The sequence below is a fragment of the Callospermophilus lateralis genome, unplaced genomic scaffold (assembly GCF_048772815.1).
Source record: "Callospermophilus lateralis isolate mCalLat2 unplaced genomic scaffold, mCalLat2.hap1 Scaffold_408, whole genome shotgun sequence".
NCBI classification, from domain to species: Eukaryota; Metazoa; Chordata; class Mammalia; order Rodentia; family Sciuridae; genus Callospermophilus; species Callospermophilus lateralis.
Window position 1 is genome coordinate 974490 of NW_027514360.1, and position 25630 is coordinate 1000119.

Genomic DNA, 25630 nt, shown 5'->3' on the forward strand with positions numbered 1-25630 from the left:
TCAGAAGCCAAGGATCTCAAAGGCTACACCACCTGCCCTCCTCCTCCCCATATTCTTTCTTTAGGCAAAAAAATGGTGCTCAGTTCTGACAGCAGGAGTAACAAGAGGAATTCTGCTCTTTTGCCACTGGCCTGGTCTGTGGTCTACCAATACAAAGAAAGAATTCTGCTGCTTATGATACACTTGTTGAGTGTTTCTAATCCCCAAATCTGAAATTTGAAAGGCTCAAAAAAAAATCCAGATTTTGTAGCATTTCAAGTTTCAAATTTTCAGATTTAGGATGCTCAATCAGGAAAGCCTATGCAAATATTCTAAAATCCAAAACTCTCTGAAATTCTGGTCATAAGCATTTCAGATGCTAAATAGAGCCATATTTGAAACCCAGGTGATTTAAGTAAAAGGCTGAATGCAAAGTCAATTCCTATAAATTACATGCCTGAGTTTTCTTTGGGACCAAGGAGCAGCAAAGAGACGTCTGAGCTATCTGTGACTTGGGTTTCCATTAACCATTGGAACTGATGAGTGGTTTAAATGAGATTGGATATTTGAGGTGTCCATCTTAGAGTGGGGGCTCAATGATGCTTCATTCTCTCTACCACCCAGAGACCCCCCAAAACAAGGGCACCTCTTTCACCACAATGGTCCTGTCCATTCCAGGCCATAGTGCAGTGTCAGACATATAACAAGCAGTCACAGGGATACTATAAGGGGTCAGTCATTCTGATGGCTTCACTTCCTACATGATTAACCAAAAATGATCTGTAGATCACACATAATGAGGGCAAAAGTGGAGGTTTCTAAATCTGTAATTCAGTGGGATCTGGCCACTGAGACAACCCTAAGAAGAAGGAATGAAGGAAGGAAGAAAGAATGCCACCTATTAAGACAGGGCTGGGGTTGGGGCTGAGCAGTGGAGTGCTAGGCTAGCATGAGCATGGCCCTTGGTTCGATCCTCAGCACCATATAAAAATAAAGAAAATGAAGGTATTGTGTCCAGCTACAACTAAAAAAAAATTTTTTTTAAACACAGTTCTGCATCTGATGCTGCAATTCACCAGGTAACTAAAAAGATGAGGCATTTTACTTTATTTCCTTGTGAGATCTGTCAAACTTCTAATGTTAAACATAGATAGAAAAAAGAATTGGCTCTTTCAATAGGATAACTAGAACAAAAGTCACTGGGGCATATGCTGATCAAGTTGAGAAGCCAAATAAGGATATCCCTCTAGGTTATCTTATCACCTGCTAGAGAAATCTGGCATATGATATGGGAAATTATCAATCTTCAGGGTTCAATGAAGTAAGAAAACAGGGAGAGAGGAGAGAGGGGAAGGGTAAATGGGGGAGAGACATAAAAGGAAAAAATAAACCAAAACCAGACCAGCAAACCCCAACAACGACTGAGGTATTATCTAGGATTTTAAATACTAGATGGGAATTAATTGAAGGAATTAATTGGCTTTGGAAACCATCTCTGCCAATTTCACATTAACAGTTATAGTGGGTATACTGACTCCATATACACCAGGGGGGAGAGAGAGAGAGAGAGAGAGAGAGAGAGAGAGAGAATTTTTAATATTTACTTTTTAGTTTTCGGTATACACAACATCTTTGTTTGTATGTGGTGTTAAGGATCGAACCCGGGACCCGGGCCACACGCATGCCAGGCGAGCGTGCTACCACTTGAGCCACATCCCCAACCACCAGCTCCCAATTTAAATGCAAACACAAGCATCATATCCAGAGATAAACAGGCAAGGAAAAATGTGCTTTCCATTAAAAAAAAAAAGTGAGGTAAAGGGCATGCTAATTAGCTTGATTTGGTCTTTTACAATATATGAGTGTATCAAAACATTGTGTTGCACAAACTTAGACAATTTCTATTTTTCAATTTAAAAAAAAGCATCAAGGGAACAGTTGAATTTCTAAATTACCAGAAGTCAAAGGATCTAAAGTTAAATCATATTTGGTGAGCAAGAACCATACATTGATTTTAATTCTAAAATGGAACCAAAAGCCCACTTATAACATCCAAGGCTAAGTGACAGACCACAACTCTCTTCAAATAATGATGACATTGAAAACCATAAATGTATCAGTTATGTTGATTGCCTGTCTTCCATTTCTAGGCTCTGCTCTAAGTACTTTCTCATAGAAATGAGAATCCTCACAATACACTCAAGGTAAGGTCTTTCAAAACCAAACAAAAATTAAAACTAATAGGTACTAAAGGAAGAACCCCAGGCATGAAGAAGTTAAGTCACTTTCCCAAAATCACAAAACATAGAAAACAGGAGAAATGGAAGCTGAAGTTCAGTTATGAGGCTCTCAGGCAGTAAGTAATCCTATTGAAGTGACCATCACAGTGAAACTTTTGAACTCTTATAAGGTAACTTGATGATGCTTTGATTAAAAAAATTTTTTTAAAGTCCTGGTTCAGGGTTATTTTTAGAATAAAACTTAAAAAAGAGGTTCCTAGCACTCTCCCAAGAGAAACCATCTCTATCCTTCCTGGATCATTCTTCCTCTCCCATCTGACTCTTAGGATGAGCACACAGCATGATGGAAAGAAAATGAGTTCTCAGTAGTTGACAATAGATGATTATGACAGATGTTCAAGAAGTGCTCACTTAGAATTTGCCTAAACAAAAGGGAAAACCTGATCATCTTCAGAAAAGAGTGATTGAGTAATGAATTCCCATTCCACACCTTGTGACTACAAGAATCAGGTCCTCAAAGGAAACACTCTGTCTCCAAAGTAAGTACAGATGACCCATGCAGAGCCAAGTCTGTCCAGCAGTCCTTTCAGTTTTGCTTCAGAACCTTGCTTTTCTTTCCTTTCAGCTCCCCTGGGAACTGGGAGTGGGCAGTGGTCTCAAAGGAAGGGAACAGATCATGAATAATTGCAGTCCCTTTCTAGCAGGTGGAGTCCCCCCCCCCCACTTTCGTACTGTGGATTGAACCTAGGGACACTAAACCACTGAGCAACAACTCCAGACCTTTTATTTTTTTATGAGACAGGGTCTCATAGGGCCTCCCTAAGTTGTTGAAGCTGGCTTTGAACATATGATCTTCCTGCCTCAGCATCCTGAATTGCTGGGATTACAGGAATGTACCACTGCACCTGGCTTTTCAGTGGTCTTTACTTCACCCCGACAGCTTCCCAGCTCCTGCCTCAGAGATGGAGAGGAAGTTGAAGTGGGAATGTAAAATCCTCTATTCTGTCCTCAGTCCTCTCCTTCTTGGGAAGGTGTGAAATTGGCTCGGTTTGTCAATCATAGTGCACAGTTGGATTCTGAATATATTCTATCACAGGGAAAGGGGAAGAAAACTTGAAAATTAAATTGAATGAGAAGCCTCTCCCTTGGGGCAGGAAAAGTACTTCTAATTGACTTCTCACTGGAGTGAAGGTTAATTTGTAGACCCAAGCCTTAACCCCCTACAGAAGGGAATGATAACTTAGGCCACAGGCCACCCAAGTCACATATAAGAAACACACAGAGATAACCAGTAGTCAGATGGCCCCTGGCATATGCCTATAATCCCAGCAACTCAGGAGGCTGAGACAGGAGGATTGCAAGTTCCAGGCCAGCTTCAGCAATTTAGCAACACCCTGTCTCAACATTAAAAAAAGGGGTAGATGTGGGCCTGGGGATGTAACTCAGTGGTAGAGGTTCAGTCTTCAGTAGAATAAAAACATAAAAATAAAAAATGTATTTGCTAGCAGCCTGCTAATGAGGCAAAGCACAAGCCCAACTCTTGAACTTTTAATTTCCAAGAGGTTCTAAACTCATTTATTCTGGGGTTCTCATGATGGCCACAGAGTGGCCATTGAACAACTTGTCAAAAAATTTTTTTAAAAAGTCTGTGGGACTGGAAGTATAGCTCAGTGATAGAGCATATGAGAAGCCCTGGGTTCAATCCCCTGCACTATACAAAAAAAAAGTCTGATTTAAATGTACTAAAGAAAGAGGGAATGATCAAAAAAGAGAGGCAAACTCCATAGAATGCAAGGATACATGCTGGCACGCTGAATACTAATACTGACCTGACTTCTGTAATCAAAAGAGGTCTGCTCCTGTCACCTTATGAAACAGAAAAGAAAGGCATCTGAATCCCACTAAGAGACCCAAGTGGTGGGAATATGAGGTTAAGGGATCATTCTATAAGCTGGTCCTACCAAGCTAAACTTCATATGCAGAAGAAATGTGGATTCAAAATGCCCATAAGAAGAACACAAGTTACTCTGAAGGGGGGACTTTTGTGACCCTTACACAGACCAGGTTTCAGAAGTCAGGGAGAGGCCTGGGGTTGTGGCTCAGAGGTAGAGCACTCACCTAGCACGAGTGAGGCCCTGGGTTCAACACTCAGCACCACATAAAAATAAATAAAGATATTGTGTCCAACTACAACTAAAAAATAAATATTAAAAGAAAAGAAGTCAGGGAGATAAGGATAATTCACCCTAACCATAAAATCTATAACAAGAGGACCCAATTAGCACTGTGACCAGCATGGGCCAAAATGACCTAACATTGTCCTGGACCTTTACCATGCACAGTGAGGACTTAGAAGACTGATATCATTCTGTTGTCAGTCAAAAGTCAAGAGGTAGACATGGGTGGGACTCTCTGGAAACTCTCCTTGGACCCTCAATGAAACTTGAGGGAAGGAGGGGCATTTTGTTCATCTCCTCTTTGAGAGGACTCACTCTCTCCTTGAGAGTGTCCCCTTTTCCTATCCCTTCAATGAAAGTATGCCTAGTACTCTTGAGAGACATGTCTGATGTGATTGAAAGAGCCAGCAAGAAAGGACCACTCTAGTGGCCTCAGCTCTACAATGGGAACTTGCCCTGTAACATCACAATGAAAACTATGGCAAACACATTTAATTTAGCTTCAAAACTGGAGTCATTTTCCATGGAGCACCGGGGAGCTATTAATGTTGGATAAATGGCAATATCAACAGCACACAAAAATAGGATAGGATGAAAAAGAAATGGCAGCAGAAAGCCCACTGAGCTGCATTCTCTGAAACTGGTCTTCATCTGTTTCATCAGCCCTGAGGGCTGGCCTGGCCATCAGTGGGAGAAGGAGAAGTAGCAGGGTTTGGTCCCCTAGAGGTTCTTCCCCTTCAGCTGCTTCTGTATAGACCTTAACACCTCTCCACTCCTTGACTTTCCTAAAGGTGAAATGAAGATCACTGAAGCCTATAGCAAATCCAGTGTGGTCTGGAAAATGCTCTGCAATCCTTATTTAAAACAAACAAACAAACAAACAAAGCTTCTATTTAAATTCAAGGGTGCAATAACAGAAGTAAGAGAAGGCAAAAGTAACTAATTCAACCTTTAAGAAAATGGCTAACTCTGGCCACATGACAAGAAGCTCAGTATCACTAAAAAAAGAAATGCAAACCAAAACCACAATGAGTTTTATCACTCACATCCATAGAGATGGCTACTGTCGAAAACACAGAAGGTACCATGTATTGGTGAAGATGTGGAGAATCTGGAACCCTTGTTTTTGGTGGCAATGTAAAGGGTATGACTGTCATAGAAAACAATACAGCAGGTCCTCAAGAAATGAAAAATAGAATTATTGAATCATCCTGTAATTCCATTTCTGGGTATATACTTTCCAAAAAACTAAAAACAAGGTATTCAAGAGAAAATTATACACCCAGGCTCAAAGCAGCATTATTCACAAAAGCCAAATGGAGAAGCAACCCAAGCATTCACAGATAGGTGGATAAATAAGCAAATGGTAGTATATAAACACAGTGGCATATGGTTCAGTCTTAAAATGGAAAGAAACTCTAACACATACTACAACTTGAAGATTAGTGAAGTGAGCCAGATGCAAATTTTACGATTTTGTTTTTAGGGGGTAACTAGAATAGTCAAGTTCAAAGAGACAGAAAGTAGAATGATGACTGCTAGATGCTAGGGGACAGAGGTGTGGAATTAGTGCTAACTAGGTACAGAGTTTAAGTTGTGCAAGATGAAAATGATTCTGGAGATGGGTGGCGCTGATGTTTGCACAATACTGTGGAAGTACTCAATGCCACTGAATTGGTCTTAAACGTGGTTCAGAGGGTAGATCTCACATTACCTGTTTTTCACAATAGGAAAAATTGAAGGAAAAAGTGAACAGCTCACTCAGGCCTGTTTTTATACTAATGGAAAAAAAAATCTTTTGAGAGGTGGGGAGAATAATGACAAAAAGACCATAGTTCCTCCATATAAAAACAACACTACACATTTTGAAACTTTTCAAATTCCAGGCTCAGCCACAAAACAGTTTAACCACACACATGCACCCCGCCAGGAGCCACAGGAAGTGAGCTACTTACCTACCTCACTGAGGTAAATAAAAAATGAGCAGGTGGACCCATCCACTCCATAGTCTGCGTAGCAGCGATCCGAGCGCCACATATCTTTCATCCACTGAAATGACAAGCACACACATGAACACCTTTCAGCTCTCCATTCCCTGGGCTCCTACCCATCTGCTGAGAGAAGGAGGGGTATAAAGGGTGATAGCAGGGTGAATGGTTCAAACCATAGCTTAACAACAGAGCAAGTGGTTGCTGAGCCACGATGACCAGATGTTCAACACCTGGAGCACCCACAGGAAGACACTGGCTTCAGCTAGGCCACAGCTGTAGAGTGAGGCCAGGAGAGGCCATGCCTAGCAGAGTTTTATCAAGGCCAAATGCACATCTTCTGGAAACTAGGGTTTCACCAGTGCCTGAAACACAGAGTGTGGGCAGGTGGGCCTGAGTGCAATTTGAGCATCGGGGAGCACCTGCTCCAAAGGAGATCAGCAAGTGCTTGCCAGGTTGGTCTCACAGTAATAACTGCAGACCTAAACTGAAACTTCTCCCTGAAAGTTACTGGGCAGGCTATATAATTTTCTTTTTAACTATAGACTTTATGTTTTAGAGCAGTTTTAGGTTCACAGCAAAAGTGAGTGGACAGTACAGAGCTTCTATGCACCCTTCTCCACAACACAGCACTCCCATCAACATCCTGCATTAGAGTGTTACATTTGCTATAATCAGTGACCTACATGAACACATCAATATCAACTCAAGACCATCATCCACATTAGGCTTCACCTTTGGTGTTGTACATTCCATAGCTTTAGATAAATGTATTATAGCATGCATCCACCATGAAATTATCAATGGGATAGTTCATTGCCTAAATAATCCCTTCTGCTTTACCTCATGTCTCCCACCCCCCCAATCCCCTGGCAACCACTAATCTCTTTACTGTCGCTATGGATTTTTAAAAAAATGTAACATTGGGCTGGGGCTGCAGGTTGGTGTTAGAGAATGAGCGTAGCATGCATGAGGCATGGGTTGGTCCCCAGCACCAAAAAATAAAAAATGATAACTCTGAAAGAGTGGCCCAGTATCGCTGGGTACTCACCACAAATGCAAATGTGGCACCAAAATTATAGCCTGGATTAAATGATCAGGAGCCTGGGACTAAGACGGCAGGGAGGTAGGGGTAGGGGGCAGGTGGACACTAAGAAACCCTCACAGGAAGCACCCACCCACTAGAGGCTGGGAAAGAAAGCAGCATTATGGCAGGCACCCAAAGCGGGCCAGGCTCTTCCAGTGTGACCATGGAGGGTAAATGTTGACTAACTCCATGGGGTTGGCATAAGCAAAGAAGGGTCATGATGGCCACAATGCAATACTGAAGGATGGAGGCACCCCTTAAATAACTCACTTCCAGGTCTCACTCACTCATTTGTATCTGGGGGGGTGGGGTGGAAGATTGAGGATGATGGAAATGAGCAGGTGATGCTTCAGCCTTACCTTGATCTTCCCCTCGTAGTGGGGGTAGCCATCCATAGGAGGCAATACACATTTTTCTCGAGCTCCATTAATGATATCTAAAAAAATGAAAAACAACAAAAAAAAACCATCAAGTCCATAAAATATACATGCCTAACATCCTTGTCAGCAGAGAGACAGGAAGAGAAACCAAAATAAGAGATGCCCATCATGGCAGCCAGGTTCTGACCCATAGAACCTCACCAGCTCCAAACATGTTTGATTGGTCTGTGGTGAGGACCGGACTCCAGGAGACCCCACCTACAAGATGATGACCTCTGACTGGTGTGCCTTGGCTCAGAACGGTGAGTAGGCTGACCAGTGTGCTTGCTTAGAAATTTGCAAGTGAGAAACAGAGAACCAAATGAATGGGGAGCAGGAAATAAAGCCATGAGATTAGGAGTGCCTGCCAGGGCTGGGGGGTGGGGGCCATCGGAGGCCACATGGGCAAAGTGAGATCATGCAGAAACTTCATGCAGTCATGTGTATGAGCTCAAGAAACCAACAGGAGACAGAAGGGCAAATAGAACTTGGGTGCAGAGGAGCAGAGAGGCACAAAACACCTGCGCCATCTTGAGGAATTCCCACTGTGGTTCCAATAGGGACAGCTCCTTACAGATATTAGATTTCCACCAGGATTTCTTTATTGCTTTATATATTTTCTCACCACAAATCCTGCCGCAGTCTGGCTGGGCACAATTCAGGAGCCACTTGTCAAAAGAAACTAACTTTATTTTTAGAACCACACAAGATAAACAAAACAGCTCCTCAGGAAAAAACCCTCAGAGCCCAACTGCCACCACCGGCTTCCCACAAGCCACACACCCCAACAACCTCTTCTTCCCACAATCCTCCTGCTCTTGAGGCCGATTGGCTGGGTCGCATGGGCGGAGCCAAAAAAGTCCCCCAATGAGCAGCTCCGTGGTCTGAAAGGGCAAGGAAACAGCCCAATGAGCATCACCGCAGAGGAGCCAATCAGCTAGTTGTTGCTGGGGCCGCTGTGAGCCAATCATCTGCTGGTAGTCTGAAAGGGCAGGGAAACAGCTCAATGAGCATCTCCACAGAGGAGCCAATCAGCTAGGTGTTGCTGGGGCCGCTGTGAGCCAGTCATCAGCTGGCAGTCTGAAAGTTTGCTGGAGCCCCTTCGGCTGTGGCTCTCAACATCAAATAAGAAGGAATTGGGAAGGGGTATATATTCCCCAAAGATAAACTTAAAATAACCCTTTTTACTCTAAACTTTTTTTCTCTGTCTGATTAGTTCGAAAGACCTTCTCTTTTACAATAGGGACAGCTCCTTAAAGATATTAGATTTCCACCAGGATTTCTTTATTGCTTTATATATTTTCTCACCACAAATCCCATTTATAGTAACTAGTACAAGTGGATTCCGCTTCCTGGTGACTATAGAATCAAAACTGAAAAAAGAGCAGCATTCTTACAAGAAGCTTATAATCTAAAGAGAAAGAGTGAACAAGAAACTGAACGGTATAGCTGACATGATTCAGGACTGGGCAAGGGAGGAGACCCAACTCAATCTCCAAAGCTCAGAGAAGGCCTCCCAGATCCAATACTAACTTAGCTGAGATGGGAGGACAATGTGGGAATGAGCCAGACAATTTAAAGATGTCTTTCAAAGTACTGAGGTGGGTCCAAATGTAGGAACCCACTTAGGCTGGAAGGAAAATATGTGAGATACTGAGAGGTGAGACAGATGAGACAGGCAGCGCCCACACAGGAAAGACCTCAAATGCCACGACAAGGACTTAGGTCTTTTCCTCAAAGAACAGCAGAGCAATAAATAGTGAAAGGTTTTAAGAAGTGAATAGTTATAAACCGATTTTTCTATAGCAATGATCATGCTGGTTGGAAATCTGGACGACTCTATCTGCTTCATTCTCATTTTGTATCTATATTTTCCAGGAAGGTTTGGAAAATGTCACCCTTATTTCCTACCAGTGGTTTTCTATATAAAGGACTAGTCAGAAATCAGATCCCAAATTGCAACATTATTTGATAAATAGTACCTTGGTGGTTATTGGGACTAAAAGAAGAAGTTAGCCCTACAGAGGATCTTAGCTGTACCTAATCCTCAAAAGCCACATCTTTCGAAAGTCTGCAACAGAAATTCATGACTTCTTGATCAGGCATTTCACTGGGACATCTCCACAGGAAGAAACATCCTCCTTATCAGGGATCAGAGGCAGCGTCTACTGGCAGTCAAAACGAAGTTACCTAGATTGTCGGGGCCTCTGTTTTGTTATCTATAAAATGGAAATGGCTGTTGCTCTATTTCTTCTAGCTCTTACTAGCCAAGAGTTCAGCCTGGCTCAGCCACTTTTAGAAATGCATTCTTTGTGTTTCTTCATGCTCTGCCTGCAGCTTCCCTCTCCCACTTGCTAGGGCACAGAAGTCACTAAAGCATGGGCTGCTGCATCAAAGAATACAGAGTACTTCCCAATGACTGTGACTCCCATCAGTGTTGCAAATCCTGGTTTTGCTGGGCAACACTTACCAAGCTGCTAAACAGTAGCAGAGGTCCTGAGAAATTAGGAGTCTCCAACAGTTGCAGGATGGGGTGATCAGATGTTTTTGAAGAGATATATAGAGTGAAATGCCCAGCCCCCTACCTCCACTACAGACACTATTCTACTTCCAGAGTGTTTAGAGACCAGAGGCTCCTGATTTGAGTGGCAGGTAGGGTGGGGTGAAGCAAATTCATTAGATGGTCCAGGAAGTAGATAGAGCCCTGGGGCTGGACTATGAGTACTCTTATTGAGAGTTTCAAAAATATGTGATGGCCAAGGTCACTAAACTTTTTCTAAAACACACCCAATATAGGCAGTGTGCCACACAGTCTCTCTCTGATGTAGTAGCCACACAAAAGAATGGGTGGGGCCACACTCTAATATAACTTTATTTACAGAATCAGATACAGACCCTTGGGTTTGCTCTGCTAGGAGACTCCCCAAATGAGATTCCTCCTTTCTGTGAACACCTGCTGAACTGATTCCTTCCCCAAGACTAAGGACAAAATATTCAGGGGAATTTTACTACTAAGCTTCAGTCCCAGCCCTTTCTATTTTGAGACAGGGTCTCCTTAAGTTGCTGAGGCTGGCCTCAAACTTGTGATCTTTCTGCCTCAGCCTCTCAGGACACTAGGATGACAGGTGTGCACCTTACTTGGCCTGAAGCCAGTCCTTCTAAGGAGCCCTGCAGGAATTCCTCTGCCTCTTCTGTTCTCCGCCCACCTTCCTTTATATAGAACTCAACCAGGGCTTGCCTCCCTGAAAACACAGTCCTCAACCTGACCCTCTTATGCCCGGTTGGGTTTAGTTGGATTTGGCCTTGCCCTCCTTTCGGCTTCCCTGGACTCCTGTGTACACCTCTCCACCACCATCTGCTATTCTCTTTATATCTGTCCATCTCCTGTCCCAGGTCATGAGGAACACGAGGAGCTAATATCTTTTTGCTGGGTCACCAGGCACTCAGTGAATGCTGTTTGAATGAACGCAGGCAGGTTCCCGTCTTTCCCTCGATCTGACTCCTAGTCTGGGGAGGAGACTCCAGCTAAGCCACAGTTTTTAATCTTCCTCTTGACAGTTTATCAACAAATCTAACAGGGTCTCCTCTGTGATTCTATTACCTAATAGATGAATTTCCTGTCCCTTATTTTGTGACACAGTGATGGTTCTGAATACACAATGGGTTTCCAAAGGCTCTAATGTGCTACAGGCTGTGGGGTGGGTGGAATCAGAGTGCAATAAACAGAAGTTCCAGCCTTCTACCACAGGGAAGAGCTGCTCCCTGAATCCGACCAAGGGCAGAACCTTCCATCACCACACAGCTCCTGAGGACTCTGGAGTTTTTCTCAGAGGACAGCTCCCCATTTTGTTTCCATCACAATGAAAAAAAACTCAGTAAATGTTTTTATTAGTTTGTACTCACGGAGAACTTTCCAACCTGTGGAAGAGTCTGTGATCTGAGTGTGGCTAAGAAACAAAATCTTAATCTAGTAAAGGTTAATGCTAATGCTTTTCAGGGGATGCTTGTAATTACTCTATACAAGGTCCCTTCAAAAGAGGGGGACAGACCCTGCTAAGATGTCACTAGAACGTTTTCCCTGCCATTCACCCAAGTTCTCTCTCCCTGCCATTTTTTTTCCATATGATGAAAGGGCAAAGAAATACAAAGAGATGTTAATATAAGCAATGAGGCTCAGTTCTTAACTGTTGTTGAGGATTCAGTTTCACCTCTCACCTTCACGAAAGCCAAGCTACATCATTGTGGTTCACCTAAAACTTCACCTCTGTACTGATTGTACAGAACTGTCACCCAGCTGTCAACAGAACAGGCAGACTACGTTGGTGTGAAAATTCCTCTGTTTTATAATGGTACCCACACAGTGTAGAAAGTGCTTGGGTACTGGGTTTAATCTATGAGAACAAACACTTTCTGTCATGCTTAGACTTGGGAAGAACACACAATACAGAGGCAGCGGTAGCAAATGGAGGGGTCCACACACATAGATGGGTGCTCCTGTGAAGGGTAGGCAGCATCTCCTGACTGCCACACAGATGCAGCTACGCTGGGAGACATGTGCACAGGGCAAGAGCAGCATTAAACACACACTGACAGGAAACGATGACTGTGAACCAGATAGATTTTTTTTCACTCATGCTTTCCTTCCCATCTGAGGGCAGAAGGGAGGGAAGCAGGGAGTCAGGACACGAATAAGGAGTAAAAAGGTTTTGAAGGAATGGAGGAGATGGAAATACGGTGATATAAGGCAGGAAGCCAAGGTGGATGGAGGACACTAACAGGCTTATGCAGCACTTGTCTTTCTGGAGTGTTGTCGCACACAGGATCACATTTTAGACAAGGGAGATGGTGACCTCATCTTATAGATGGGAAAGGAGAATGTTTAAAATCCTCAGCACCAACCTCCAAACTCAGCCCAGTCAATGTGAACCTGCTGCCTGCTGTGTGCTGAAATGGGTCCTTCTGAGACATAGTCTGCACCTTCTAGAAGGTAACCACCACGTGTGTGGAGGAAGGGACCTTGTGTGGCATGTGGAAGGAGGGGTCTCATGGGGGGATATGGGAAGAGGGACCCCTGTGTGGGAGGTGGGGACCCATGTAACAGTAAAAGAGGTACCTGTCAGCCTCCTGTGGTGGGGGGGAGTGGGCAGGATTTTTGTCCAGGGGTCCAAACTCCACAGGCTTTTTCAAACAACTGAATGAACAAATGCAAAAAGTCGTAAAGAGCCCAAGTTCCCATGAAGTGGAGAGGAACGTTTCACAGAGAAACAAGGGACCAGAAATCCTCTCTCCTAATCACTGACCCAGCAACTCTGAGTTGTGGACCACAGCCTAGGGAACCTGGGCTCAAAATGAGGCAAACAGCAGCAGGAGAAGACCCTTTTCTGCTGGGAGAGGAGATGTGGATTGCTGATATTTAAAGCTTCTTGGAATTTAAAAAGAGAGCTTGTGGTTTTTTGATATGATCTTAATGAATCATTTGTTAACTGTCCTGATGCTTTTACAAGGTTCATCAGGTACTATACAATTGATCTCTTAACTACCCCGTTTGACATACATGCATATATATATTTTTAAGACATCAACTCTTGACTATGCAGCATAGTTCAAACATCTACTGCACACTGAAGTTAATGATAACCAGTCCTCGCTGCCGAATCAAAGAGATCTGGAAATAAGGTCACAAAAAGAGTCTCCAAAACAAAAGAGACTGAAGTCAGATGTCAATCTCAATCCTGATTCAGACAGTGCTTATAGGTGGGATGATGCATAAGAAACTCAATCAGCTCTGGGTGATGATAAAGTGATGAAGGAATAGAGGAAAACCAGTGGTAGGGAGAGGGACAGGTATCTGAAAGTGAGCCTCACACAAAGACAGGTATTCAGAGTGAAATTTGCTCTACCATGAAGAGAGGTTGCTCTGCCAAGGCTCACTTTTCTGTACATCGATAACAGTAAAGAAGACAAGTGTTTGAAATGACATCTTAGAAAAGAATTCAAAGGACATAGTGTCATTGGCTTTTTTATTGAGAACCCCCCCAGGTGTCTGAGAGGTTAAGAATGTCTGATCCCTCACCCTGAGTGAAGAGAGAAAAGGGGCAAAGATAGAAGAAAGATGAGTTTAAAATAAACCTCTCAAAATTCAAAAACTGATGGCCATCTGTTTGCTCCTGGAAGTGTCACAAAACCCAGTTTGATCTTCTCACCTTTACCGACAACTGGGATCACCATCCACACTAGCACGGGCTCCATTCAACTCAAAGGCACTTCACCCATAATTCCTCTCCAATGATAAAAGGTCTCCAGGGATTCTGTCCTGTGTGTAGGACAAGGTGGCAATTTCTCCATGCACACCTCATATGAACATGCAGCTACACTTATCAGAAGGCCCCAGCAAAGTGCACCCCTGTGAACCCACACTGCCTCAGCATCTCAGCAACAGCCAGGAGCTGGCTGGATCTGCACACTTGAGACCCAGCTCTTGCCAGCATCTCCATGAGCTAGCTTGGCTACAGGAGTGAAGAGCAATAAAGCCAACAGAAATCAGCCATGGTAAAATACAGTCTCCAATTAAAATGACCTCACTGGTCATTCTCAGTTTGCAAATACTCACTTAGGGCTGCTTCACAGTTTCGCTATGAGAAAAGTAATTTAATTTCTATAACTGAGCCATGTACACATATTTCAAGCAGAAGACTCTACAGTAATGAGAAGGTCCTTGATCACCAAAGGAATGGGACAGCCAAGATGTGGCTAACAGGCAAGACTCTATCCCAGAGAGTATACAGCTTGAGTATCCCTTCTTTTAAATGCCTGGAAGTATTTAAAATCTGAGAGATTTTTCAGAATGGAATATTTGCATAAACTTCTGGTTAAGCATTCCTCATCAGAGAATCCCAAATCAAAAACGTCCCAAAATTTGAAAACTTGGGGGCATCATGTCAACAACTGAAAAAGCTTAGGATTTTCAAGTATTGTGGACATCAGATTAGTGACGCTCAACTAGTACTGGACACTCTGAAAAGGCTTATAATATTTTCTTGTTCTTTTAGTCTAAAAAGCTGGGAATGCAATTATCCCTGTGCAGAGGAATTTTGGAGCTGCAAGAGACTTCATATTTGTCAGACCTTTCTTTACTTAAAACTCTTGATTCATAAAACTACAGCCTAGAGAAATGAAGTGCAATCCTCATTCATTGATGTAACAAAATTTATCAAGCACCTTCCCTGTGCAAGACACTGTGAATGTTCAACCCAGGACTTTGTCTTCTGATTCAAATTCATTCCCAGCATTCTGTTTCTAGGAATTTAAAAGACAAAGAACCAGTAACAGTACCATATTTGTGTTCTGCATAGGAAATTCCATGAATCAACACAGAGGAATAAAATAACAAATTATTTTTCCCTTCTGTAAAAAGCACTTCCAAGGTCCTTGTGGATTTGTTAAATGGAAACCTAGAGCTCCACTGTTGCCCATGTATGAATACTATGGAAGTAATGGAAGTCAACAAGCATATAAAAGTACATTGCCAAGTACAAACAATGTCATAATATTTCCTATCATAATTTGGCCAAATAACCTCAGATTATTTATACTACCCTTGTTCACATATTCTTTCATTATTTTTTATAACTTTATCTTCCTAATTAAGCTTCCAAGAATTAATGAGGTTTTTCCTTTTCTTGGTAAGTTAGTATTAAGAACAGGACCTCGACCAAGATTCTCAGTATGAGAGACAGGACTTATACACATTCATACCCTACATGCATACACCAAAACTCCATTCTGATAAGCCCCAAGATGTTGCTTCTAGACATGTCCACCCAGAGAAAAAGGTGCATATCACATGGTAGGCAGAAAATAGATAGGGTTAAATAACTGCCACTCAAATGAAAAAAAAACAGAGCTTATCATTAGACATCAGGGAAAAACAAATCAAAAGCACAGTGAAACAGGAGTTCACATCAATTAAAATGACTATAATAAAAAAATTCATATAATAACAAGTATTGACAAGGATAAGGAAACATTAGCACCCTCTAACAGTCCCCAAAACTCTGCCATTGATTCATTCAACAAACCCTGGACTTAAATAAGCATCTGTAATGACTTCAGTACCTTCCTAAGAAGTTAACACAGCAATAAAAAACACTCTCTACCTTAAGAGAATATAAAATGCTGTGGCTACTTTGGAAAACACTCTGGCAGTTCCTTTAAAAGACAGAGTGATCATTTGGACCTAGCATTTCTACTTCTTGGTTTATAAAGAACAAAAGCATATGTCCATGCAAAAAAAAAATTTGTTCACAAATGTTCACTGCAGTCTTACTGTTAACAGCCAAAAGTTAAACAATTTAAATGCCCATCAGCCAATGATTAGATCAAATGTGATCCATTCGTAGGGTGGAGTATCATTCAGCCATAGAAAGGAATTAAGTGCTAACATGGATGAATTTTTAAAAGTTCATGCTAGATGAAAGCTAGTCACAAGAGGCACTCATTGTAGGGTTTCACTTAAAAGAAATTCCCAGAATAGGAAAATCAATAGAGGTGGGAAGTAGATAAGCATTTGAGGGAGGGGACATGGAGAAGCAGAGGGAGGATGATGGCTAAAGGGCACAAAGTTTATTGTGGGGTGATGAAAATATTATAAAATTAATTGTGATATGAGCAGTAGAACCCCCTGAATATGCTACAACTTTTTTGAATAGGACATTTCAGATGGGTAATTTGCATGCTGTATGAATTCTATCTCAGTAAAGCGGTTACAGAGCCCCTAATAGTCTGCCACCCATTTGTAATGATTTTAATAACTTCCTAAGAAATAAAGCAACACAAAATAATCTCAACCTCGAGGGTGTCTCGGATAAAATTTGTAAGTTGCTCCAGGAAAGGCAGTTAAAAGTCCAATGTCATGTATAGAGAGGGACTGATGCGACGATGAGGAGGAATGACAGGAAGAGGAAGCCCACGACTAGCGCCCAGGGGGATCAGTAAGCCTCCAGGGTTTCGAAGGCCAATTGTGAACCTCCCAGTTTATATTTGTAGTTATATTTATATCTCCCAGAGAGAAATACAGATACCTAGATTAGAAAACAATTTGATTGCCCCTCATTCCATAGGACCAGAGTACTTAAGTACCCAGGCACATAGTCAGGGTCTCTTCTGCAGGTAGGTGTGAGGTTAAGATTAAATTCAGGACCAGTACATGTGAGAACAAATGTCAAATGACCTCAAATTTCAGGACAATCTGCCTGGCTGAGCTATTGTTTTGACACCCCCCCACCCTCAACAGTTATCTATAGAAAGGTAGCAGAACTGTCCTTTTCTCTCAGTTTGAATATTCTATTGTGAACATGAAATTTAATATTTTATCTGAAGACTAGGAAGAGAAAGCAGTTGGCCGATTTATCTGAATATTTAGAGCAAGAATTCTCAACCTCAACTTCACACCCAGGATCACCTCAGAGAACTGCATTTACAATTACATACCATGGAAGGGAATTTCTATTGAAGAGGGACTGCAGATATAACAGGGGTCTCCTAAGATCATAAAGGAGCTGGAAAGTAAGTACTGCAGAACACATCACTTGGTGTTGTTTAAACAAGCATCATCCTGCCAGGAATGTAAAAATAAAGCAATACAGCTACAGACAACACATCTTCACAACTTCACAACTTCACAACTTCATCATGATAAATGACTGTTACTGATTTATGTATTTACTACACTATACCTTTGGTCATTATTTTAGTGTACTCCTTGTTATATTTTTTTAAAAAAGAATATGCCATGTTTTACTGGCAGCAACCTCATCTATCTCTTGTTTACAAGTGTCTCTGGATCACAACAAGAGGATCAATGATGTGGTTGACCTACACCAACTAGGTTTGTGTTCTTGTTTTGTTTTGTGCAGTCTGAAGATGAAATGCAGGACCTTATGCACTTGAGGCAAGTGCTGCACCACTGAGCTACACCTCCAGCCCCACAAGGTTTGTGGAAGCACACTCTATGATGTTCACACAATGATACAATCACTTAATGGCTGGCACAGTTCTCAAGAACATATCCCTATGATTAAGGGACTGATGACTATAATTGGTCTGGGCACTGGAATTCCTGAAAGTCTCTCAGATGATCCTAGTGGGCAGACATGGTTGAGAACCATGACAATATCAGAATAAAATTTGGACCACAGGTGACAGAGTAGGGTCTTAACCTTTTGTATTCCCTGAACCCCACTGACAATCTGATGATTGGGTATTTCCTTCAAATAATGCAGGAAATGCATGAAATAAAACACAAAGGATTTAAGGGAAACAAATTAGACTTGTTATCATAATACGTTAAAGTTGCAATATGGTAATATGAGTGCCTCTTTATGAATACACAAAGTTACAAGATCCAAAAATGGGTCAGTTATATACCATCATTTTGAAGTTGTGATGACTGAAAAAAATATTTAGAAATCTCTGCAACAATAGTAATGTGATATGGATTCACAGATAACAAAGGTCAAAGTATTCCTGATACAGCTAGTCTCTATATCGGTGGGCGCTACATCCTCAGATTCAACCAAGCACAGATTGAAAATATCCCCCTCAGGATATTATTTTTGTACAATTTTTTCTTGCCATTATTCCTTAAACAATACCGTATAACAATTATTTACATTGCATTAGTGTTTATATGTCATCTAGAGATGATTTAAAGTACAGGGGAGGATGTGTCTAGAATGCACTATTTTATATAAGGGATTTGAGTGGCTGCAGATTTTGGTATCTACAGGGGTCCTGGAACCAATTCTGCTCAGATTCCAAGATATAACTGTTTTACTTTAGTTTATGCCTGTACCCATAACTGAAGAAAAGGCCAAATTTTAATGAGAACTTGGTCCATAAAAAAAGGGAATTACTTCTCACCACCTAAGTTCACAGTCTTTCCCGTACAGAGGAGGGGAAGAGGAGAGGTGAAAACAGACTTATAGGACTTGCTCACCCTTGCATTGATTTGACCACCTTCAATAGAAGGGAGGAAAAAAGCCAATAATATCAACCTCATCAAGTGCTAATTTCCAGTAGACTATCCCTCCTTTTTCTCTTAAATAACTCTGTAAAGTTTCTTCAAGACATGAAAAATGTACATTTCCTGAAAATTAACTATACTGTATGTTTTAATTACAGCAATATTTTTCAAGTGCCATGTCATGTGAAAAGATTCCTGTTTCTTCCACTAAAAAGACTCAAGTGTTTTATCTGCCTGGAGACATCCATCACACAAGTGCTGATATCTTGGGACTTAAAAGGGTTTTTTTTGAAACTTCCTAAGTGTTTAATCAATAGGCTCCTTTTCATATAGTGCTATGCTGCCTGAATAGATTCTGAATGTTTTTTCCCCCCATTTAATCTGAATTTAAAATAGCATTAACCATGTACTGAATGGCTGTTATACTTTGGGTACGGCACTAGGCTCTTTTCTTAAATTATTCTAATGTTCACATCCATCATCTCATCTTACTAATGAAGAAATAAAGTGATTAAGAATTTCAAAACAGTTGATGTTACAAAATCATTTTCTGAGAAAAACAGTGTGTATATGAAAGAGAGAACCCAAGCTACATTAAAATTCGTGTTTGAAATTCCAGCTATAAATTAAAAGGTACTTATTTTTAAGTAAGTAAATAATAAAATATTGTCCTGGGGTAGGAAGGAGACATCACTTCACTTTTCCTAGAAGCAGACAGAATTAAGTGGCTCAAAAGTTGATCTTTCTTCATAGCCAAACTTTCCTAACTGTAGAATGACTTCTCAAATTTCTTCCATTCATGAGTAATACAATGTTCTTATAAAAATTCAAGAGTCAATGGCATTGTCAGACCCAGAATGCAGGCATATGGCAGTCAAAACAGCAGTCACCACTCTGCAGAGGCCAAAGAAGGTCAGCTGCAGACGCTAGTGCCCAATAGACCAGGAGGCACTGGCCCATGTAATGTCTTGAACAAGTTAGGGAGGTTCCCAATGTCTCATGTCCATCAAAGACAACAGGAAGGTTCTCATTCATCACTACTAAGAGACTTTAAAAATGACCCTACTCAAACACTTTAATTCTAAAAGTTCTCAGAACTCATTCCCTTCATCATGATAAAAGAAGTGGGGCAGGATGAAGTGGAGTGACATCAGTTTTACTTTATGCCCGCTATGAAATCAGTTATTCATTTAACCATTTAATGGGGAGGGGGAGACTTATTGCTGAGAGCCATAGCCAAGTAGGAAAGACGCATGGCAATTTCCTTGTCAGCCTACCCAATGTTGTTTAGAGGGAGGACTCTCCATTGTGGAAATGGGCTTGCCTTGGACCCAGGTCATTTGCAGTGACATTCCATGAAAGGTGACCTTCCTCAGGGATTAGGGCGGATCTGGGTTTAGGGCGGATCCGGGTTTAGAGTGGATCCGGGTTTAGGGTGGATCCTGCTGGGAATAGGGCACCCGCTCCTTGAGTTCCCGCAGGATTCAGAGAGTATTTGGGATGCAGAGCCCAGTGGAGGTGTGGATTTTCCCAGAACATGGGTGTAGAGTGCCGGTGAGAGTTCGGGAATAAAGAGTTGCTGTTTGAATCTACAAGGCTTTTGTGGTGGCTCAGTTATTTTGTGCCGAGCCAGACTGTGGCAACTTATCATTAATGAGTTGTTTCAACACTAACCAAAACTATAAACATAACTAAGAATGCCCCAAACCCTCCGTAATGCCAGATAAAGAGTTGAGAAACGAAATCAGGAAAGAAAGATCACACGGAAAAGACCAGACTCACCAATAACATGGACATGTTGAAGACAGTCTTACAGAAAAATCACAGCACTTACCTTATATTCTCAAACCACTTATCCCACCAGGGTGGAAATGTAGAAGAGGCCAGAGCTTAAAAACAAATGGAGGCATGGTATGTCAAGAAAGAACTGGCATTATTAAGTCCTAGTAAGTTTAAGGGACTTTCACAAGCATAACTCCTTTATTTTTTCCCAAAACCTTATCAGATCAGTAATCACCTCTCCAATTTATAAATGAAACTGAAAGTTAGAGCAATTAAGCAACTTTCCCAGAAGAAACATGGTCAGTAACAGAAATGAGAATTGGAAAGGGTTGTCCTTCTCCTGAGGCTCCTTCTCCTGCCCCCCACTCCCCTCAGATCTTCTTAGTTATTTTCACTTCAAATTTTAAGACTCGGGAAAATTGTATCTCAGATTCTTAAGGATGGGAGTGGTGGGGGAGAACTTTCCTAGGTCATTATCTCTTGGAGAATAAGGGGAAATATCAACATATATCCAGGAAGGGAGAAGAGGAGGGAGATAAAAGCAAACTGATTGATTTAAAAAATAAAATAAAATTAGGGAGGTTGAGGTGGAGCCCAGAAATTATACATCCTGAGTATTCAATTTCTAAACAGGAATATTTAGCAAATCATTTGTGAACATTTGAAAAGATGATCCTACAAAGAATAATTGGTAAACAGCCAGGCACGCCAGGGTAAACCCAGGTCCTTTCTGGAAGGGATGCTTAGCCTGGTCAACCTAGAGGTGGTACAGACTCATGGTCTCTGTTTCAACAAGCCATCCGACATGGTCGCCTGTGAGACATCACTCTCAATGGCCCAAGGACATCTAAGGCCCTCCCAACCTTCAAAACCTCCTTCAAAATCATTTTGATCATATATCCCTTCAGTCCCAAATAAGCATTACCCTAACACATTTAAAAATATATATATATATATATATATATATATATATATTTATATATATATGTATTACTGCCAATGTATAACTAAGTAAAATTTAAGATTTTAATTTTTAAGGGTGAAAAAATGCAAGTTTTCTTCTCCCCTGAGCACTAAATGTTAGAATTCACTGCCCTGGACATGCAACAATGCAGGTCGTAGGCCCAATGATTTCCCTCCACCTGAGCCACCTCCACTGCCAATGACAGTGACTTGCTCTTCACCATGACAGTCCTGGAATCATTCCTTTCCATTTTATCGTCATCCACGCCTCTCCCCCCCATATTCTCTTAGCCCCCTGGACCATCTACTATCAGTGCCTTCTTCTCCACATCCTTATCTTACCTCTCTGATCACCCCACCAAAATCCCCACCTTTTAACAACAAATTATGGCTTTGCTTCACAATCTAACTTCCCTTCTACACTCAGGGAGCTCAAAAAAATAAAATAAAAATAAATGAATGAATATAGAGTACCTACATAAACAATGTGACCAGGTTAATGAGGCCCTGGTTTTCCCCAGGTCGCATAATAATTCAGGACTTTTCTTGTCCTCAGCCAACTCCATTTCCCTTCCTCCTCAGCCAAGCAGAACATGCACTACCTTCCTTCCTCCCACCTGCTAATTAATGGATCTCCCTCATTCTCTTGTGTGTTAAAACATTCTCTGAGCACACACTGTATGGTCAGCATTTCCAGACAGGACCAAATCTCACAGTGCTTCCTCTCCATAAGCAAGAAAGTACCAGGGACTAGGCAATGCTGAGAATATAGATCTTTACAAAATAGGGAGCAAGCATGGGCAGAGGTAGGGCTCACCTTACTCCCTGCTCACCTCTGCTTTCTCCAATTTTTTTAAAAAAATATTTGCATTAAAATTCAAATAACATACTTAGAAATGTATAATTCATATGGGGGAGGGATGTTCAGCTCAACGGTTGAGCATGTGCCTGGCATGCATGAGGCTCTTGGTTCCATCCTCAATACCAATAAAAAATAAAGTGTACAATTCAGTAGCATGTAGTACATTCACCTTGTTGTACAACCATCACCTCTGTTTAGTTTCAGAATCCCTGAACCTAGTCTTCCTCCCCAGGCCCAGGAATGACACTCATCTGTTTCCTGTCAGTGAATTTATCTTTCCTGGACATTTTATATCAATGAAGTCAGCAATGCCCTCTCCAATTCTGAAACAGCTCTGCCCTTCCTGCTTTGTTCCTCCAGTCTCTCTCTCTTCAGTGCTTTTGGTCCGCGTCTCACATCTGTCCAGAAATGCCCAGTCCCCTCCTGCCTATGCCTTGGAAATCTCCCTGTGAACTGATCTTGCCTATGAGCAATTCTCTGACCCCTTAAAAACAATCCCATACTTCCTTTGACCTTCTTCCTCTTGTCAGTACAGGTCCAACACCTTCCTTCCCTTCTCAGCCTCTGATTCATTCATCAGAATTTGGGAAGGTCCTCAAAGATTTCCAAATGGACACAAGCAATAAAAACTCGAAGGCCTTATATGTTAGTCAGCTTTTCATCATTGTGACAAAAATACCTGACCAGAAAGAGGAGCAAAAGTTCATTCCAACCTCCCAGTTTCAGAGGTTCAGTCCCTGGTCAGCCAAATCCATTGCTCTGAGCCCAAAGTGAAAACATCATGGCTGAAGGGCATGGTTAAAAAAAAATGCTGCTTTGCTGCTTAGTACAGGACAGCCAGGAAGCAAAGAGTTCCAGTGTCCAGGTATAAAATACAATCCCCAAATTACACCTGTAATGACCCATTTCCTCCAGCCACGCCCCACCTGCCTACAGTTAGCAGCCAGTAATCCATTCAAATTATTCATTCTTCGAATGAATCAATCCACGGATTAGGTCACAGCTCCTCATAATCTAATCATTTCACCTCTGAACAGTCCTGTATTAACACAAGAGTTCTGGGGGAACGCCTCATATCCAAACAACACCACCATATCTCCCAGGTGCCTCTGGTCAAATGATGTATGTGACCATGGATAACTGGTGATGAAGTGTCTCCATGCCTTCTCAATTTTCTTATCTGTAAAATGGGAATCAGAATACTACTGATTAAATTAAATTATAGATGAACACAATATCTTTATTTTGTTTGTTTATTTTTATGTGGTGCTGAAGATGGAACCCAGTATCTCACTTGTGCAAGGCAAGCTATCTGCCACTGAGCCAAAACCCCAGCCCCCTCATTGGGTCTTTTTGAAGAGTAGATGAGTATACCGAGTACCCAAAGTGCTCAAAAAAAATGTGTGAGGCATGCAGTGAGGGTTCAAAAATGTTATCACCAGGGTCAGGATTACCTATCTCATAAAACTCTTGGCCCTGCTTGCTCAGGAATGGCTGCTTTAGCAGCCATTTTTCAACTTTGGTGGCCAACTTCTTTTCAATGTAGCCTATAAGTGCAAGAATTTTTCAAAGGACTGGCTCTTCCAGGGTAACACTTTTTCAAGGTGATATCATCCATTCTCCCGGCTTTCACTGCTACCTGATGCTGACAAGGCCTCAACCCCCCATTTATTCTTGTCTTTACTTCCGGTGCTCAGTTCTGCACCTATATGGGAACACCTCTGCACACATTAGCACCCCCAGAGTGCCTTGAATAAAGCGTTCCCTGAATTAAGAATCATCCTGACCTTGCACTTCTCACCACCTCCCTGCCTGCCACCCTTTCCCCTCCTGACTTGAGTTTTCCATGATCTCTCACCAGGACATCAGCCTGCCCTTCCTGTCCCATCGTATTCTGTACCCTGTTTTGCATACAGTGGCAGGAACAGCCATCCAAACTCCAAATCTGCCCAAGCCACACTCCTCCTTAAATTCTTGCAGGAGTCTACTCTCCACTGTTCTCAGGATCAAGTCCAAATGCCTTCCCAGGGAAAGCTGTCCCTAAAGTATCCCATCTATGAGGTGCTCTGGGAATGCTGACAGCTCAAGGCAATGCTAGAGTCAGCCCACACAGCCCCCTCTGCTACAATGCCTTTCCACCAGAGTCTGCCAGATTAGCAATGAAACGTGGGGTACATTAGTTCACCTCTAAATGCCTTAGTTTCCTCATGTGTAAAATTAGAACAGGAGGGCCTAACTACTACTTTTATTTTTTTGGTAAGATTGAGAGCTAAGAGATGTAAATTGACAGAAAGGATCTATAAAACAGTCTGGTACATCATGCCTGCTTTCTAAGAGTTAGTTATTCTTCCTGTAGTTGGAGCAATGGGAAGCATTTATGGCGGGTCGCACTCTGGATGGGGATTCTGGAGCTGTAGTCGCCTTTGTGCCAGTGTCTTAAGTATAAGACCTTGGTAAATGTTTATGGAGCCAGCCAGGTCTTGGAGAGCCCTTCAAGAATAGTTCATTGGCTTAGCACCAAAGACTTTCAGAGCTTAAAGTCACACAGGATAACATCTGACCCAACCCTCCCACTTTGGCAAAAGAGGCAGAGGCTTACCAGCTAGTTAGTCATAGGGACCGGCCTCCAGATCTCCTGACTTCCTGGTGGGTGTCTTGTGGTGGCCTAATGCAAGCAGCTTCATGTCACCCCAGCAGCCCAGCTGTTTTACATCTTCAGTCTCCCTCTTGAACGGCCGCTGCTCACCACCCATGTTCTTTTCTTCTCTTGGTTCCCTTTCTCATGCCTCTCCTCCAACCTAGTTTTGTTTTTCTGCCTGTCTTATGGTTGGGGGTTCTCATTCTTCCAAAGAAATGTCTACCCTTTCACAAAGTGAACCAGATATGGGTATGTTCTTCATGATGTGGCTCAAACAAAGCATGGGGCAGGTGCAATCCCTGAGCCTTCCAGTCCCCCTCCAGGACTTCCTGATCACTCCCAATGGGAGGGAGATTTTTCTTCATCACCAGAAAGTTACATTTTGCTACTCTGGGATTCAGATGTTTTAGATACTCCAAGATTCCTAAATAGTTGTTGTATGGTATTGTTTGGGGAATAAGAACAAGAAAAA